The 19,470-nt window shown below is 56.0% G+C and overlaps 2 long non-coding RNA genes across 2 annotated transcripts; one reads left to right on the plus strand and one right to left on the minus strand.

Annotated features, from left to right (window-relative positions):
• Window positions 1-734: 734 nt before the first annotated feature.
• On the plus strand, window positions 735-6,533 carry LOC134474136 (uncharacterized). The gene is made up of 2 exons (XR_010044764.1): window positions 735-901; window positions 4,706-6,533. It is a non-coding gene; the product is annotated as an uncharacterized LOC134474136 (long non-coding RNA).
• Window positions 6,534-13,960: 7,427 nt separating this feature from the next.
• LOC134474166 (uncharacterized) lies at window positions 13,961-19,122 on the minus strand. Its single transcript, XR_010044815.1, has 3 exons — window positions 17,301-19,122; window positions 16,249-16,398; window positions 13,961-16,144 (listed from the first exon to the last, which is right to left on the minus strand). It is a non-coding gene; the product is annotated as an uncharacterized LOC134474166 (long non-coding RNA).
• Window positions 19,123-19,470: the final 348 nt, after the last annotated feature.

Genomic DNA, 19,470 nt, shown 5'->3' on the forward strand with positions numbered 1-19,470 from the left:
GACCTGACCTGAGTCGGGGCCCTGCATGCTCCGTCCACCCCGCGAAGCAGGACCTTCCCAGCCAGGTTTCTCGCCTTAACCAGGAGGCCCCTGACACAGCTTCCCCCAGCTGGCCCGCTACCCCCTTAAGCCAGACCCTGTCTCCTTTGGAGTAATAATTAAACTAACATATTCACCGGCTGGTTTTGTTCCCTGGATGTAATCTGCCCGGGCTCTGATTTGCATATTAAAAGCACTAATTAGCCCCTCCGCGTGCTCGGGCACGCAGAGCGCACCGACTGGTCACGGCGTCCCCGAGGACCGCGCCCCGGGCAGGACCGGATGGCGCCGCGCCCTGGGCGCACGCAGGCGGCCTTTGTTCCCAGCCTTGGGGACCAGACGCTCCCCGGCCTCGTCCCCGTGGCTCGGCTTCCCTTTGAAGCGTCGTGTTTGATCTGTTCGCGTGTCTGTCAGTCTTTGTTCTAACTCCTTTGGAGTGCAAGTTCCAGCCCCTCCTGGCCACGCCGAGGCCGGCCCCCGAGAGAGGGCGACCTCTCCAACCTGGGGCGCAGCGGCGAGCCCCAGCCCCACCTCCCGGGAGGGAAGGAGCAATTCCAGCGTGCGTGATCTTTAAATCACTCAAAGGCGGACTAATTGCGGTTACTACTTCCGCAAAAATAAAATCGGGGCTGCGGGCGCCGCGCTAGGGTGCGCGCGGAAAAGCTGTCCGCGCGTGCGCAGAGGGGACGCACGGGGTGGCAGTCACGGTCCAGGGGACGGCTGGGGGCCTCCGCTGTCCCTGGGCACAGACGCAAATCTCCATCCCGCGCCCCTGCCGGCTGCGGCCCGCACCCTTTCCCGGCCGCCAGGCGTCACGATCCGTGGTGGGGGAGACGCCCGGCAGGGAGAGGACCGTGACCCAGTATCCTCAGCCTAACTGCAGGGGTGAGCGGGCTTCGAAGGAAGGCGTGAGAAACGCGCGGGGGGAGGCCTCGGATCATCTGGGTGCCTGCGAGTCAGGACCGGACGGTGCGGTGTAGACGGAAGATTTCAGATGAGCTGGGTGACGCCCGTAATCCTAGCACCTCGAAAGGCTGAGGCAGGAAAATTGCAAGTCTAAACCCAACCTGAGCGACGTAGCGATTTAGGGAGACCGTTAATCAACAAATAGATAATACATAGACAGGTTCTGGGTTCCGTTCCCAGTACAGGAAGAAAAGAAAGAAGGAAGAGTCGGACAGACGGACAGACGGACAGACGGAGAGGGGAACGTGGAGCCAACAAACAATGCAAACTTTAGATTGGTGCAAGGTGCAGGAGCCTTAGGAGCCAGCCGAGCCCGCGACAGCCGCAGGGGAAAGGTGCCAGGGTGGCCCCTGGCCTGCCCTGGGCAGGGACGCTCCGGAGGGCCGGGATGAGAGGTGCTCGGCAAGCGCTGAGTTCCAGGTGACTCTGTGCTCCCCTTCGCTGGGCGGGCGGCACACAGCGCCCCCTGCAGGAGAGAGCTCCGTCGGTCGGCCACCCTGGGGAGGGGCGCGTGAGGGCGGCTGAGCGAAGCTGCACCTCCTGACTCCCCCGGCCCTGGGGCGCAGCTGGCCAGGGAGCCCACCAGGGGGCTTGCGGGGGCAGTAGTGCAGAGGGCTGGGGGTTTGGCTCAGATGGCGCTGCACGGGCTGGCGTCCAGGGGGCACCCACCTCCCCAGGAGAGGGCGTAGTGCTCTCTCCCTGCCTCCTGAATCAGGAGGGGGTCCCTGGAAAGGGACTAAACACCCCTGGGGAGAGAGGCCTAGGCCTGAACTTGGAAACGTGGTGTTGCAATTTACCAGCTCCTGGGCTGGGGTTTGGCTTCGGGGTGGAGTTACAGTTTAAAATGGGCAAGGTCCAGGGCGTATTTTCAGCACTCGAAAGTGACGACAAAACCCAATTTCCAAAGCCTGAAATTCTTTTAAATAAGTCTATGTGTGTGTGTGTGTGTGTATATATGAGCGCGCACGCGCCGGGGATGGAACTCACAACCTCGCACTTGCCAGGCAGGTGCTGTGTCACTGAGGTGTATCCCTGGCCTCCAAAGTCTGGAATTCTGCCAGGAGACTAAGGTTCCGGAAGCTACTTTTCAAGAATGCTAGGGTTTTCTCTAGGGAGTAGAATCTGTCCAGAAGGGAAACAAATCAATCTGTCGCTGATAAATTCCCCCCAGGGCAGGGCAGGCCACAGTGGGCAACCCCAGGGTGGAGCCCAGAAGCTGAGCCAGACAGCCTGGTCACATCCACTTCAGCTGAATACACCCTGCCCCTCCCACACACCTGCTAGAAAGATCTGCCCCCTGTGATAGGCAGGAAGGGGTGGAGCTCTGAGGGGCTTGGCCTGGAGGATCGCGGTTTGCAGGGGCCACCAAGGCCAGTTAGCTGTCACTGCGGTGGGCCGCCATAGCTATGACATCAGCGGTTTGTCTGTAGTACTGGGAAATGAACCCAGGCATTTGCCCTGAACTGCAGTCGAAGTCTGTTTTTTAATTTTTTATTTTGAGACAAGGTCTCATTAACCTGCCCAAACTGGGTTGCAATCTGTGATTGTCCTGCCTCGTCTGCCCAGAGCACTGAGGTCAGGGCTGTGCACCACCACATCCTGCTTTAGATCTGGTTGTAACCAGTCAGCGCACGGCTGGCACGCTCCTCTAAAGAGAGCTCAAAGCCCAGCAACCGTGCAAGCGCAGGACGCAGGTTGACAGCTGGGAGTGCATCTGGCCTTCCCTGGACTTGCAGCCGGAGAAGGCTAAGTCGAGTGGACTCTCACCACGTCAGACCCTGGGGGTGGGGGAGTCCTCAGCTCAGACAGAAGCTAGAAGACCTAGACGTGCACAGGGGCCCACAGGAGAGACGGGTGAAGACAAGATGGACCAGAGACCGAGGCCTTGCGATTTTAATTACTTCAGATCAGCCTCAGAAAGTCAGAACCTGCAGCCTGCTGCTGGCTCCCAAACGGAAGCAGAAGCAGCTCCAAGCACCGCCCTCGCAGGCCGGGCGAACATTTCGGGGCTGACACCGACAGTGGGACAACAATTTGCTGTAGACCGTGTTGCTGGCGCAATGGTGACCCGACCGCGTGCCGTGGGGTGAGGGGGGGGGCACCTGGCAGCCTAGAGGAGTGCAAGTAGAGGCCGAGCCAAAGCGAGTGTGGCCTCGGTGATGGTGCAGTGGGCACAGCCTGGCAGGCTCCGGGGCTTCTGGGCCGGCGCTGACCCCCTTAATGTTGACTTGGAGCCAGGCGACTAAGGCGCTGCAGGAAGCTCTCGCACCCCACACCTGGATGACACCAGCGCCTCAGGGTGGCCCTTACGAGGCTTCCTCGGAGATTACCGTGATCACCAAGGGCGCATGCGCAGAGGGTGAACGAAAGGCCTTGAAGGAGGCAGGAGGCCACCACGCCGAGAAGGGCCATAGAGTGGTGCAAACTGCTCCCAGCTTCTGTCCCCCTTTCCTCCTCCTCCCACCTTCCTCCCTGCTGGGTGATGAATCCAGGCAGGTCCTGCTGGGACTGCGGGCTGTTCTCCCTGGAAGGGACCTGTGACCCTGAGAGGGCCTGGGTCAGAGCCAGGAAGGGGGGAATCTTGCTGGTGGCCCAGGTTGGGCCAGGCTGATGACAGGTTTAAGACCACACAGTCAACACCGCTTGCCTCCCTGCAGGGGTTCAGTCTCCAACAGGGCAGAGGTGGGTGGGGTACAGTCCACCTCCAAGGGCACGGTTCCCAGGTTACCTCTGCCGCACCCTGCCAGTCTCAGAGTCACAAGGCCAGCCCAGGTGCAGGAGGTGGGGAAGCAGAGGCCACCTTATAACGAAAGGACCCACAGAATCCTGCAGTCCTGGGTGTCGGTCCCCTACACACTGCACAACTCAGCAGGTCCATTTCTGAGCCATCGCCTGGACCTAGAGAGACTCTCATGACCTGACAGTTATAAGAATGTTCACTATAGCACAGTGGTCATAGCAAAGCCACAAACAAAAATACCCTGGGGAGCAGGTGTACAGTGGCGGCTCAGGCACTGGAAAACCACACAGCATTTATTAATGAGCTGGATCTCTAGTGGCACTTGGATGAACCAAAGATTGTCCTGTTTGGGGAGATACAAGGTGCAGAACTAAAGGTACAGAGTGGTGTGACTTTTCAGAACAAATTTGATGTCATTTTTAATGGACACGTAATTGTTGGAAAAATTTATGATAAGACTACTATCTCTGAGACCACTGTGTGTGTGTACCTGTGTGTGTGTGTATGTAATATGTGTGTTTCTAGGACTCAAATCCAGGGCCTTGCACATGCTAAATAAGCACTCTACCACGAACTACATCCCCAGCCCTTTTTATTTTAGTTTGAAACAGTCTCACTACGATGCCCAGCCTGGGCTTGAATTTGCAATCCTCCTGCCTCAGCCTCTTGAGTGACTGGGATTCCAGGCAGGCAGCACCATGTCTGGCTAAAGATCCAGTGGGGTGTGGTGGCTTGTGCCTGTAATCCTAGCACTCGGGAGACTGAGGCAGGAGGATCATTTTGAGTTCGAGACCAGCCTGGGCTACAAAGTGAGCTCATGGCCAGCCTGAACTGCATAGAGACCCTGTCTCAGAAAGACAAAAAGAAAAAAAAAAATCTTAAGATCCTACACCTGAATGAGATCACTTGGTCTCTGTCTTTCTGAGTCTGTTTTATTTCTCTTAACGCTGTGCTGTGTAGCACTTGCACATGCATGTGTGTGTGACGGTGTCGAGGGGAATTGAAAGGCTCACGTCACAGGATAAGATCTGGTGCCACAGGGGTAAGTAGGTCACGAGGAAGAACCGGGCATCTTAGGAACTTTTCTCTCCCTGCTGGGACAAAATACCCAACACCCAAAGTGAGGGAAGGAAAGGTTTATTTAGCTCACAGTCTGTGGAGGTTTTGGTCCATAATCAGCTGGTCCAAAGCAGGGTGGCATAGCACTGGGGCAATGCTTCAAGGCTGCAGAAGACAGCAAAAGGGGCAAGACAAGCCTCTTCTTCTCTTACATTGTAAGCAGGTGGGTGTAGCTCACACCGTCTCCACACCCTTCTCTTGCACAGGATGAGGGTGTTTACCAAGTGAGGACCATGGCCTTTGCTGGAGTCACCTAGTTAAACCTCCAAACTCCAAACTGACACAATGTATCAACCATTACAAGTGGGGAAGCAGTGAGGGGGCTCAAAGAAAGCTGGGGGCAGGAGCCAGAGTCTGAGGGGAGTCCAGGTATCAAGCACTGCCTCTCAGTGCTTGGCCTCTGCTGACTTTTTTGTTGGGTTTTTTTTTTATTTTTTTATTTTGTTGGGTTTTTACTTTTTACTTTTTGGCCTTACTTTTTAAAGTATTGCCCACTTTGGTTATTCTCTGTGGTAGCTTCTCTGACTGTGGCCTTCATTGCCAGATAACAGTGGGGGTGGGGTGGTGTTTTAGACTCCTGGCTGTCATTGCCCTGATGGGGGGCTGTGGCTGCGGTCACCCGTTCACCAATTCAATCTGTGTTTGCTGGGTGCCGTCTCAATGGGATGCCCGCTGCCACGAGGTACACCAGGAGCCCACGTGCCCCGGCTTCTGCCCGGGGGAGGTCACCACTGTGGTCCACCTGCTGCAGCTTCCTGGATCCTTTGTTTCCCTGGGGACTCCATGGCCACGGTGCTGGCGGCCACGCACGGTTGGAAGATGTACACGAAGGAAGCCGAGCTTTCCAACCCCGTGGACCCCGCCGTGTACTTCTTGACCAAAGCTGCTATGGTGAGCAGGCTCTACCTCCCGGCTTTGAGCCCAGGGGTCCACAGGGGCACACTGCCCACTGCCTTTCTGGACCCTTCTGCCACTCCGTGGGACCACACATGCGGCATGGGGACGCATCCTCACTGACAGCCACTCAGGAGTCCTTTCCGCGGGGTCATGAGCGTGCGCTCTCCTGTCCAGCATGAAGACGGGCCAGGATTTGGAGCCTGGGGAAAGCAGAGTCACAGGAGGAGCCGTGACCACCCCACCTCGCCTCCCTCCGTCTGGCCCAGCAGGCCTGCACTTCCCGCCACATTGCCAGACGTGGCTGCAATCGCAGGTCTAAATGGCAGCAGGCTGGTGGCTGCAAGGTCCCCTGAGCTCTACAACTCCATCCACAGTGCTGGCACCAGGCTTCCCAGGCCGCTGTGTCCTCAGACCCTGCCACCCGCCGTGCAGCCCCTCCTGTTCTGGTGCCAGCCACCACTGCCCCTGCTGTGTATCACTCCTATGTCCCCCCTCTCTGCCCTTCCTTGGGCCCCAGCAGGCTCAAGCCGCCCCATCTCCAAGCTGGACACATGAATTTATTTTCAGTACTTAGGACCGAACCCAAGGCCTTCACGTGGAGCTACTTTCCTGGTCTTTTAAAAAAGTTTTTATTTAGAGACAGGGTCTTGCTAAGTAACTAAGTTGGCTGGGGTTGAAATTGTGATCCTCCTGTCTCAGCCTCCCAGAACACTAGGTTTACAAGCAGGCGCCACCTTGTCCTGCCTGGGTCACTAAACTTTCATCCCATGGAGTTTCTGTGGTCTAATTTCACCCGTCCTCAACTGCTGCCCCACACCACAGTGGGTGATTCTGCCATATCTCTCCCATCACTGGTGGCTGGTGCTATGGGCAGCCTGATATCTAACCTGTGTCCACACTGTTGAGTGTCAGGGAATTGATGAGGGGAAATACTATTCTCGCAGAGAATGCCAGGTCTCCTAGCAGCAGCAAATAAAAACTAAATCACCAGATTCATTCACAGCTCACACCCAGAGTAGGTCATGAATGGCACTGTGGGCCACATGAGCCCACGTGACAGTCTCCAGGGGCCAGACAAGGCCTTTGTTTGTTTGTTTGTAACAGGATCTTACTAGTCCAGGCTGGCGTTGAACTTGCAGAAACCTTCCTGCCTCAGCCTCCTGAATGCTAGAATTACAGGCATGCCCCACTAAGCCTGGCTAGACAAGATCTTATGGAAGAACTCAGGGTGGAGATAAGGGTTGTCCCCTTGCTGTCACATCCATAACCTGCAGTGGGCCTGCAGGGCCCGTTGTGAGCTGGCCTGGGGACCCCAGCCCTGTCCTACCACACACACACACACACACACACACACACACACACACGCATGCATGCATACAGACTCGCACATATGAATGTGCTCCCTCCAAACATGCCCAGCCACCATGTGGATGAGGGCAGGGGTCCCCCTGCTCCTCCACCCAGCCCCGTGCAACATCTCGCATCAAGAATCATGTCAATTTGCGAGCTCGCAAATCGGCACTTAGCTCGCATGCCAAAGTCCACAGTCCTAAGTTTCGGTGCCGGAAAGACATTGCTGGAAATAATTGTGCCTGGCAGCACTGGGGCCGCTTCCAAAAGCCGGCCGGTGGTGCAGCGCCCGCTGGATCTCCGCTCGCGCTGTGCGGCAGCCAGATGCCTCCATCTCCTGCCCAATTAATCTGGAATGCGTTGGACGGGGCTGGTGCACATTCTCGGCAACCTGCCCCGGAAAAGGGGACCACAAAGCCACTTCCTGTCCCTTCCGTCTTGGCCGCCCCTCCCCTGCACGGCTCACCCCGGGCCCCGCTGCTGCCAACCCCTACAGGTAGAGGGTACCAGCTTGTGGTAGGCAGCAACAGCCCCGCCGGCGAGCTGGCAGTGGAGACCCCTGCACTGCCAGCCCTTGGCCACAGACTCCGGCCCGCTGGCTTGGCTGGCAAGAGCCACAGATTCCTGCCTGCCGGCTCTGGGGAGCAGTGTGCAGGAGCCCTCCAAAAGCAACTTTGGCCCACTCCGTGCTTGAAATGCCACCGGCATTCCTGGGGCCTGAGTTCCCACTCCCCAAAGAACTGGGAGATGAGGCAAAGGGGGCCGGAGGCTGCAGGAAGGGAAGGAAAGTGGGGGGAGGCGCCCCAGCCCACTCTGGGTTACCAGCCTGCAGCCGTAAGAGCTCTGGGGCCGCGGCCTGCTTTGCCAAGCTCAGACTGGTGGCTTGGAGGGATGGTGAGTGAGGCCACCCCTGCCTGCTGCCACCGGCTTCCTGCAGCACCCCCTTCTACCATGGGCGGGAGTGGGGGACAGAAGCCCTGCAGGCTGATGTCAGAGCCCCCCCTTCTCCCTCTGCCTTGGTCCCCCATCTCAGCCCCTCTCTGCCAAGCCCTCACATTCGCGCCCCCCCGTAAATCTCCCGGGTCCCCCCCACAGGTCCCCGTTCCTCTCCTCTTCCATCCCTGGGCTATGCCAGAGCGTGGGCACCGCTTGGCTCCAGCAAGGCGTTCGGGACTGGCAGACGTCGGCAAATGCCCGCAGCTGGCAGGGGAGCCGTTCCTCGGAAATAAATGACCCAAGGAACCCTAAATGTGGTGTTCCTCTTGGGAACCAGAAACTTCCAGAGCCCTCTGGCTCCCGGAGCTGGAGGAAACTGGGGCTGTCTGTGGGGCTCTGCTGTTTCTCTTCCTCCCGCCGTGCCCCAGCCCCAGCTTCGACCCTCCCAGGATCTAAACCCAGGGTGACACCCAACACAGCATCGGGGTGACTCCCAGGGCTCCCATAGGATTCTGGAAGCGTGGCTTTCACCCCTGCGCCTCTCACCGCCCACACATCTTCCCCGGCTCCACCTCCAGACCCAGAGGAATCTGTCTTCTGGTGCCTCGGTCCCCTGGAGCACCAGAAATAGCCAAGCGCGTGCAGCCGGCACCACGGGGCAGATTTTGTTCTGGGCTGAGCAAGGAGTCTGCGGTAAAGAGCGAAGCCAGGAGGGGGCAGAGGAGGATGGGGCAGGATGGTTAATAGTGCCCCAAGACAAACACCATCAAATTCAGCAAGGGTTCAAAGGAGGGACTAGGGATCAGCTGGGCTCCTGGTGGCCACGTTATCACCCAAGAGCCAGAGGGGCCAGCCCGTGGCAGGCGATCTAGTGTGAGGTCTCCACGGGTGCAGAAAGTCACTCCCACACTTAAACCTGGTCCCTTTGTTTTCTCTCTTTCTCTCTCTCTCCCTCTCTCACTCTGCTTCCCAGAACCAGACCGCGTCCCGCTGTGCAGGGTACCAGCCGCCCTCCCCGGCAGGCAGGCCGCTCTAGCAGTCCTGCAGCGCTGTGGAGAGGAGCTAATTGGATTTGTTGTCACCTCCTGAAGCTGCCAGGAGCTCACGTCTGCTCTGGTTACAGATGAAGACATCACGGTGACAGGCTCAGAGACAGCTCAGCTGGCATCCCAAGGCCACTAATAGAGCCATGTTGATTTAATGTCCGAGCGGAGAGGTGCAGACAAGCTGTTCGAGTTTTCCCTTCCAGACAAAGCGGGGATCCACCATCCGTCATCTGTGGGCCAGTAAGCAAGCATCCTTGCACCGCCAGGAGCTCCTCAGCTTTGCCACAAAAGAACTGCGGACTCTTTTTTCAACAGGGAGACGGGAACAGAGCATCCTCCGCTTTATGCCGTCCTTGGGGAGCTCAGCTAATTGCAGCCAACATAAATTTTACTTAACTATATGATTATGAATGAAGCCGATGAGCCTCAAAGTGGCCGGCTCTCTGAAGGGGCGCCCCTGTGCTCCCGCTCTCCCGCTGTGGGGATGGAGAGAGGCTGGGGTTATGATGGGAGACCCCGGTGTCTTCCTGGACTCACTTGTCCACTGGCAGCAGTTTACTGAGCACCTATTGTGTGCCGGCCCCCAGAGCACAAGGCCAAGGACAGTTACGGTGCAGAACAGTAAGTGCTCAGAAGGGAAAGATGGGGTGGGGGACCCCGTTTCCTGGAGGGTCTCTCAGCAGGAGGGCCTAAGCCCAGAGGCCGTTAGCTGAGTGAGGGGTACCCAGCCCCGTGCCCCAGTCTGCTCACTCTGGGCAGTGGGGTTTGTAACAGACCCCTTCTCCCTCCAGGAAATAGTGCAAGGACCTGGATTCTTCCTCTCCTGCACCCTCAGACCCCTGAAGCTTACGGAAGCCCAAGGCTTCCCAAGAGGAGTCCTCATAGGGCAGGGGGGAGATGTGGCCTGAGAGATCTGAGGACGTCAGGAAATGACCAGTCATGGACCCTGTAGGAGCTGGGCCTTGGGGCTCAGCCTGCTCTCAGCATTCAGAAGATACCTCTCCTGAGAATCCTGTTCACACCCCTCAGGAGCACCCCGACGTCTCATCCTCATGAGGGGCCAGCAGGGTGCAGGAAACACACCTAACGGAGAGGCAGAGCTGGCTCCCTGTCAGGTGGACATCACCCAGGATCGAGCCTCTGACCCTGTCACCACCCCTAGAGCTCGCCTGCACCCCCAATGGGCCGTTAGAAAGACTTAGGGGACCCCCACCAAGTCTCCAGTAGGTAGTTCTCAGGAGGACACCAAACTGTGGAAACCACCTGAAGCCAAGGGGACACTCGGGCAGACGATAAACAAAGTATGGGGGTCTCCAGCCCAACGAGACCCCTGCTCCCCTCTGGGCTGACCCCCATACCCTGGTCACTCCTAGTTACAAGAAAGCAGACCAAATTCCACACTCCCTCAGAACGAGGGCAAACTCATCCCAGGTTCCTCCTCGAAGGAGCCAGGAAGTCACCCACACACCACAGGTCAATATAGAGAATATGAACAATAATGATAAAACACGAACACAAAGACAAGACAATGCAACAGCAGGACAGGATGAAAAGGGAGGTTCTGAGAATCTAAGGGAACAGACAGAAGCCAAACCAGGCCTACAGTGCAATAATCAGCTTACAGATGAGGGCTACAAGACATTCCTCCCACCAAGAGAGCTGACACACTGGAAGAGAAGCCAGGCCTGGTGGTACTCACCTGTAACCCCAGCAATCTGGGAGGCTGAGGCAGGAAGGTCACCAGTTCAAGCCCCCACAGGGGCAACTTCATAACTTGGCAAGACCGCGTCTCAAAATTAAAAGGCGGAGGGCTGGAGATGGAGCCCAGTGCAAAGGCCCCCAGTTCAGTCCCTAGTGCTGTCCCCAAAAAGGGGAAAAAGAAAAGAAAAGAAACCCAGGTCCCTGAAGGAAAGAATCCAACAATGGAATGGGAAATGTAAAGAAATAACACAAGGAGATCTATCTTAAAAGGGCAGCTTTATAAACAGGTACAAAAACAACTTGTGCACAGTGTTCTAGAAAAACTCAATTAGAGCCATCAGTACTGCAACACTGCCCAGTTCAGTTACAGAGCAGCCAGCGAGGGTCGAACGGGCTCTCTGGAGGTCAAGCAGGGAAGGCAAATCACCCCGGAGGAAAAAAGTACAACCGGCCCAAGACTCCTTGGCCAGAACCCAGGGTCACAGCTTTGCGTCTCGGTAACGAAACTGCAGCCAAAAGCATCAGAACCCGAAGGCTGTCACTTATAGTGGTAGCAGATGTTCTCCATGGTGAGAATGACCCGGAACACAGCAACCAGGTGACCAGCATTGAAGTCAGTCTACTCTAAAACAGAGCCACGGAACAAAGAAGCTGGGGTACGGCCCATGTAACTGTGGAACTTAAATTTTAACAGCCACGGAGTGGACAAAGGCAGCAAAAGGGACCAATCAGTGTCAAGGCCAGAAGACCCATAATGCACAGGGGCAGAGACCAAGATATGCTAGTATACAGGAAACAGGAAGCAGGAAACAGGAAGCAGGAAGTAGGAGACTGTGCTCTATCACTAGGCTTCTTTCCAGCCCTGTGCTCCTGTGCACTGCACCTCCACCCCACCTCTAAGCCTGCCCAATAGAAGGCAGAAACCATGTTTACTTTGTGGTGAAAATGAGATCTGTTGTCCATTCAACAACCCCCAAGCACAGGAAAGATGCTACTAAAAGAAGGGAGCTAAGAGAAAGTCTGCACAGAGAGCTTGATGGAGCCCTCAGTCTCTTCTCCTTTGGTTCAGAACCATGGCAACCAGAGACAGAGGCAGGAGAATGGCGAGTTTCAGGCCAGCCTGGGATACATAAGAAGACCCTGTCTCAAAGATGAAAACAAAGCCTACAATAAAAAAGGACCTCAGTAGTCTGGTTTACCCACACACCCTGCCATTCCTAGCAAGAGATTTGGAGATTCACCCTGGCAGAAACTGTCCAACAGAAACGAGATCACAGCTGGACATGGGGATCACATCTCTAATCCCAGTACCACGGAGGCTGAGGCAGAAGGATCTCCACGAGTTTAAGGTCAGCCTGGGCTACGTGGTGAGTTCAAGGCCAGCCTGAACTACATAGCCACATACTGTCTGAAGAAAAGGGAAGATTACAGACAGTAACATTTGGGAGGCTTCTAAAACAGCAGCCAGTTTGCCACCAAATCACTCAATAATAAAAAGTATAGTCTCTAAGCCTGCCCCTCAAATTGAGAAACGTCTCCTCTGTGTGCCAGCGTCTCGATCATAGGTATGGAGGGGCAGCCAGGGGCCTCCAGGCACCAGTCACAAAGCTGGAGAAAATTCTTGCATACGAAAGCAGAAAAAGTGAGCATGGTGGCTCACACCTGTAATCCCAGCACTCGGGAGGCTGAGGCAGGAGAATCATTGGAGTTCAAGACCAGCCTGGGCTACAAAGTGAGCTCAAGGCAGCCTGAACTGCATAGCGAGACCCTGTCTCAAAAAGACAGGAAAAAAAAAAAAAAAGAAGAAAGTAGAAAAGTTCTTAAGCCAGGAAAGAATTCTAAGAAAACAGCAAGAGAAACAACAGAAAATACTACGTCTCTTAAATAGCAATGACAATGCAAAAGGAGCCTAAGAAGTTAGAATGTGAGTGAAGGAATTTCAGACTCAGCAGACAGATCAGAAGGCCAAGTTGAGGAAATCTCGAAAACAGAAAGGAGGGGGCTGGGGGTTTAGCTCAGCAGCATAAGTGGCTGCTTGGCAAACACAAGGTTGAGTTCAATCCCTGGTACCAAAAATAATAATAATAATAATCAGAAATGTGAGAGCCAGGCCTGTGACGCCCACCTGTAATTCCAGCACTCAGGAGGCTGAGGCAGGAGGCTCTCTGTGAGTTCAAGTCCAGCCTGGGCTACATGGTAAGACCTTGTCTCAAAAAAAAAAAAAACCAAGAGCCTGGATGTGGGTGAAGGGGCAAATCACCCACAGAAGGGAAAATGGCAAAGGCAGGTGGACCAAGATAGCGGAGGACCAAGCTGTCAACAAGGACCAAGCGAGAAAAGTGCCCAGTGCCCACCCGGCAGCTGCCAAGGGCCAGAGCTGGGTGGTGGCCAGCCACAGAGGGCAGCAGCGTGGGAACCTCCGTTCCACTCAAGATCCAACCCTGCTGGCACACACAAAGGTCAGGCCAGTACCTCCTTGGGCCAGCACTGGACACGAGGGGAGCGAGGTCCTTCCAGCTCTCTCTCCAGTGTCCCAGCCTCTGGCCTCTCCTAGACAGCTGGGTGGCCACAAACGGAAGAACTGCCTTCCGGTGTGCTTGCTGCCTGAGTTTCCCTCCTATGAAAGGTAACTTGTGTTCAGGTGGCCTGGCACACAGCAAGCGCCCAAGTGAGGTCGGTCTCCTCCTCCTCCTCCTCCTCCTCCTCCTCCTCCTCCATCCTCTAGCAGGTCTCTTGCAGGAACAGCAGGCCAACTTCCGGTCAGCCATGGCGCTGTTCCTGGTGTCTCCATGTTTGGGCCCAGGAGGAAGGAGCGGCCCATTTTGGAGACAGCGCCTCCTAGCGGCAGAGGAAAGAGAGGACGAGAAGAGCCCAAAACCAGGGCGCAAGGCAACAGATTGCAACCATTACACAGAGCAGGTCCTGTGCCAGGCTGGTGGGGAGTCGGAGGAGGCCCTGCAAGGCCCCAGGTGTGAGGAGATAATGTCCCCCACTTCAACTGCTAACCGTTTTTACCATGAATGCTGGTTCAAGGATCCGCATGTGACCCAACTCACTGGGTGATTCCTTTCTTAAAGTTCCCAGCTGGGTCGAAAGGAAAGACAAGCATGGATCCCCTTGCCATTTCTGAGAAGCCTGGTGTGCACTGGAAGCCTCCAGTGGTGCCCCAGCACAAGGCCAGGTACCCACATTGTCTCTTTGTGGCAGAAGCCAGGTACCTCGGTCCTGTTAGTTGCAAAGAATCTGATCGGGCCGTTTGAACTGGTTTCCATCACTTGTCACACATGCAGGGGTCCCATTGGGTACCATGATGGGTCCTCAGTGACTCCAGGCATGACACCTGGCTTCCCTGACAGTGGTAGACACTCAGACTAGACATCTGTAACACATGTGTTTAATCATCCCAAGAACATCTATTTCAGAGGGGAGACGCATTCACCAAGCACATCCCGAGTGCCAGGGGTTGTCTCGGGGACTGTATCCTCCCAGCCTCAGAGAAACCGGTGAGGTCAATGCTACCAGTGAGAATCACAAAGACTGGACTCTGTCCAAACCACACCTAAACCCAGAGCCCGCATCTGCCTGTGCTATTGACACGATCATCTCCTTGAGCTTCCACACTGACTCCGTGGGTGCTGACACGGGCTGTGTCCTCAAGGCGAAGCCTGTGGAAATGTGTCCCTGCTCTTAGCATGACCTCCCTGTGGCCAGGGCTGAACTGAGGCTGCCCCAGACTAGGTTCAGCCTGTGTGGTGACGCTCTTCACCGCGCCCCACATCAGCCCACCCTGGGCCACCCAAGGTCCTACAGGCTGAAGCCCCCTCCTAAGCTTGCGCCCAGATCCCAGTGCACTGTGCCTGGCTTCCTGGATGGAGCCCCCTGCACCCCTCTACTTTCCTCTCCCCTGCCTCCAGCCCTCCTACCCCAAGATTATTAAATATAACACTATTTGTGGGAAATATGCAAAAACTGTTTATCTTTGGAAACTCAAATATATGAAACTGAGTCATCAGGCAAATTATACGCATCAGTAAGTGATAGATGTTCAGGGCCAGCAATCCTGAAATAGCGCATGAAAGCCTGTTCACGATCCTCTTTCTGCCGACGTAGCACTTTTGAGCAAAGTTCACTGCTGGCAATACAAAGTCAAGCTCCGCAGAACCTTTGCCATCATGGAGCCTTCAAGTACAGCCTGGGGCAGGGGGCTCTGGGGCCCAGGGAGCCCCATGGACCCCTGTCCATCCAGCCCGGGGCCAGCATCATGCTCCTGCACCACGTGGCCAACATCTATGGTGAACATTTTTAAATTTTTTTAAATTGTTACAGTAGTCGTAACATTGCACATTGTAATTAACCCCCCTCAAAATGCTCCCGCTAACTGTGAACATTCTTATCCCATCCTTCCGGCCACCTCCTGCAGCAGTTCCGGAAATCCTCTCGTGTCCCATGTGTTAAGGGGTGCTCCTTTTGACTTGGAGGAAGAGCCAGCAGGCACGCAGCACCAGAGCTAAGAAATGAGCTGGATGAGGACACACTGTGACATGTTCATGACCACCGTTCACTATGCTCCCACCACACCTCCTAGACACTCCCAAAATCACCACAAGGAGGGTTGGCTCCAAATGCACTCACCAGCTCCTGAGTGCCAGGCTCTGGGCCGGCTCTGGTTGCTGGACCAAAGCCCCCACCCACCCCCAGACCTAGAGGAGGAACTAGCTCAGGAGTGGGTCAGTTACTGCCCCTGACAACCTTGCCATGCTGTGCCAGAGACCTGTCCTGTGACCCTGTTGGTTTCCTTCTGGGTGAAAGGTCATCATTTTTAGTTCGGCACAAAGATTAAAATCTTGGTCAAAACCAAATTGCAATTCACATGTCCCCACTAGCCCTTCTGTGCCTCAGTTTCCTCATCTGAGAGTGTGAAAAAACAGGGGACCACCCTTCGAGATGCTTGGAGAGAGCATGAGATCGGGCGAGGTGCCGCTGTTGCTGTTGGTGCTGCTGTTATCCTTCCGCGATCCACCCCGCAGTGCCAGGCCACGCAGAGCCCACTGCAGCCACACAAAGGCTTTCTCTAGCTCCAACATGGCTCCAGTGTCCCTCCCAGCTGCAGGGTCACAGGCGGCCTTGTGCTGTCCTTCACCACCTTCCTGAAGTTCAGCCCTGGCTCTATCGTCCTCAGGTCACTTTTATGTGGGACATGGAGTCTACAGCTCCTCATGGGAGCTGTGTGAGGACGGAAGACAGTGGCATCAGAGGATCCTGTTTGTGACCTGTCCAGTGTTTCCTGCAGACAGACTCAGTCCCCGGTGGAACCAGAAAGCCATTCCTCAGATCTAAGGGAAGCCTTGGGCTGCAAGTAACAGAAATACTAGGTGAGAAAGGCAGAAAGAGTGAAGGCTCCCTATCCTCCACCCCCACCGTGGGCCACTGTAGACCAAAGAGTGGGCTACCAACCCCAAGGCCAAGGGGAACCAGAGCCCTGACATGGTCTTTCCTGGAGGCTGGGCCAGGTGGATGCATGAATCCTGGGCAAATCCAAAGCCCTCGGTGTCCACGCAGAGGGAGAGGCAGCGACCTGGAGCCAGCAGCCAGTGTCTGCCATGCCTGTCACACAGAAGCAACAGCCGGGCGCTGGTAAAACCTTCACTAGGATACACGGTCCTGACCTTGGTGCCCCATCACCCGCCCAGGCCCTGCCCACACAGAGGGCAGCAGGCAGCTGGCCGACTTGGGGGAAGGGAGGCTGGAGTTGAGCTGAGGAAGGACCAGGCAGGTGACAGTCACCACGGTCTGCTGCAGGTCCCCAAGCTGCTGCGTCCCTGAGGCTGCTCTGCGCCTCCATGTATCCCCTCTTTCCTGCCAGGAGATGCTCTGCTGGCAGATAAGACAGTCAGAGACGCATCCGGATCCCTGCCACCCAGGGACATCTGAGTGACCACAGGGGTCTCAGCCACACTCACTTCACAGGCGTGGGGACACAGGCCAGCAGGGGGGTGGCTGCCCAGTCTGCCCAGGTCAGAAGGCAGCCCCAAGAGAACCCCGAGGTTTCTTGACGACGCCAATGTCCTCTGTCTGACAACCTCCAGTAGTTTCTGGACTGGGGGGCTCCACCCTCCCCGTGACCTAGCTCTGGCTTCGCTCCCCGAGCAGAGAGCAGGCGCGGCCAGAGTCAGCCAGCGATCCCAGCCAGATGGGGGACCTGGGGATCCCCACACCCCACCGCGCCTCTCCTGGGGAGTGCCTCCTCGCACCAGGACGCCCCCGCCCCCCACCCTCCTGTTTCCTGGGGACCGGGGAAGCCCACGCCTGCCCCGGACCCGCGGGTTCTGCCGTGTTTACTGCTCCCTGCGCTGGGGCGCACGCGCCTTCAGCGCGCAGTACATAAACTCTTGGCAAAGTCGGGCTGCCACGCTTTGCTGAACTCCTGAACACAGATGTCCCATTTGTGTTTCATTAGTGCGTCCGCCGCGCTGCGGCTTTCGACCTCTGCACCAGGCAATAATTACCTGGCTGGGGCCCATCTCCGCGCCAGCTGGCCGGGGACTTGCTCTGCCCGACCAGGGCTGCGGAGGCTGTCAGCCCTTTCCAGGCGACTGGGCCGCTGCGCAGCCACCAGGATGCCTCTGCAGACTCCGGGCCGGTGCGAGCGTGGGGGCGTGGCTGTGAGCAGGGCTGGATGGGCGTGGCTTCGTGGCCTTGGGCGGGGCTGCACGCGCATGGGGCGGGGCTTATGCGCACAAATGAGGATGCGTGGCATGGGCGTGGCTTGGTCATGGGCGGGGCTACATGCTCATGGGGGCGGGGCTGTAAGAGCAAGCGAGAGAAGCCTGAGTGGATTCTCGCAGATATCGCCATACAGAAAGTCTCCATATAGAGTTCAGCTACCTTGGGGGAGGCCAGGAAAGCAGAGAAGGACGGTAGCAGAGAAGAAAAGAGTGGAAGAGGGAAGAAGAACAGAAGGAGGAAAGCTAGAGGGAGAAAAGAAAGGAAGGGGTAGAGAGGAAGAGGAGGGAGACCGAGGTAGACGGAGGCCCCTGCAGGCTGTGGACTGGCAGCGTGGCCGAAGCTGGGCACGCTCAGGTGGGTCTGGCAGCCCGCAGCCTGGATCCCTTCTGTGCCATTTGGCTCCAGCCTCTCAGCTCCAAAAGAGGCACTGGGCAGGCAGCTTCCGCGTGGGAGGGTTTCCAGCGCAGCCTTGGCAACCTGCAGGACTTCCGTGGGTGGCTCCCAGATCCCTGGGCCTGGGCGCAGCTGCTGGAGCTCAGGGCACCCTCCTGCACCTCAGGCTCTGCTCTTGGGGCTTCTGGAAAGCCACTGAAAGGGCTCCTCGTGGAGGAGGGACAGTGCTGGGCACCCGGACACAGTGGACCGCAGGCTCTTCGCTGCAGGTGAAATTCTATCTTGGAGAAGAGAGTCTGGAGCCCTTTCTAAACCCCTGAGACTAACTTGACTGAGACCCAAGCCCCCAGAGCCAGGATCCGCACCTGGCACATAGGTCTGGGTAGGTTCGTTCCCCTGCTCTGAGTCTGGGATTACGGAGCAGGGAACAGGAAGAAGGTCCCCCGATCCAGCATTTACCGAGTGCACCATGCCAAGTGCTCTGTCAGCAACCTGGTGGGAAAAAAACTACTCTCATTTTGCAGATGAAAACACAGAAGCTTAAAGAAGTAGCTCATTCCGGCAGGAAATCGGGGTTCACAGCCTGTGGTGGTGGGCCCCAAGTGTTCTGGATTTTGGATAGTTTAATGCGCAGCATTTCAACTTGGCAGTGGTGTGAAGATGATTTGCCTTCAGGAGAATCCATACTTTCAGCTTTGAATGTGGATCTTTCTCCCAGTCTGATGCTATATGGCCTCGTCCTGTCTATCAATGCTGGACAATTCAGTCACCAGCAGCTCCCAGACAGCCCTACCATCATGAGAGGACACAGGCAGGACTCAACAGTTTGCCGAGTGGCAGAGCGGAGACCTCCCCAGTGTAGTAAACATTTCAACCTGCGGCATGAGGTCATGGTGGTATCATCCGGGCAGAAGCCCACCACAGGTCGAGACCATCTGTGCGAGCATTTTGCTGTGTTTCGGTGAACATTTCTCCAGTGACTGGGACGTGGAGATTAACTGTGGTGCCCTTCATTATTTATTTACAATGTTCGGCACATCTACAGGCAGCGCCTTTAGTCAGACTCCTGCTTTAGTTTTGCTGTTTGAACATAAATAAATGCCTTTCTGAGCAGACATCCAGCATCTTGGGGCTGGGGTGTAGTTCAAAGCACATATGGCGTGTGCGTGAGGTCCTGGGTTCCATGCTCAGCCCTGCAAAAAATATAAATAAATCAATCCACTTTCACATATAAGCTCATAGATTTTCATCTTGCAGGTTCTTAATTCACAAATTCTCCATTAGGGGCTTTTTTTTTTGTACTGAGGAACCCAGGGCCTTCATACTGAGCTACATCCCCAACCCTTTGTATTTTCTGTTTTGAGACAGGTTCTCTTTAAATTGGTAAACTGCCTGAGCTGGGCTCAAATTTGTAATCCTCCAGCTCAGCTTCCCAGAGTACTGGGATGACAGGCAAACACACCACACCCAGCTAGGGGGCTTTTAAAAACCAAACCATCCCCATCGGGGAGAGCAGAGAGATTGGCAAAGCTGAGCAGGCCGCAATTCAGTGTTCTG

This window comes from Cavia porcellus, unplaced genomic scaffold, assembly GCF_034190915.1.
Source record: "Cavia porcellus strain 051 isolate PalLab524CR breed Dunkin Hartley unplaced genomic scaffold, mCavPor4.1 scaffold_31, whole genome shotgun sequence".
NCBI classification, from domain to species: Eukaryota; Metazoa; Chordata; class Mammalia; order Rodentia; family Caviidae; genus Cavia; species Cavia porcellus.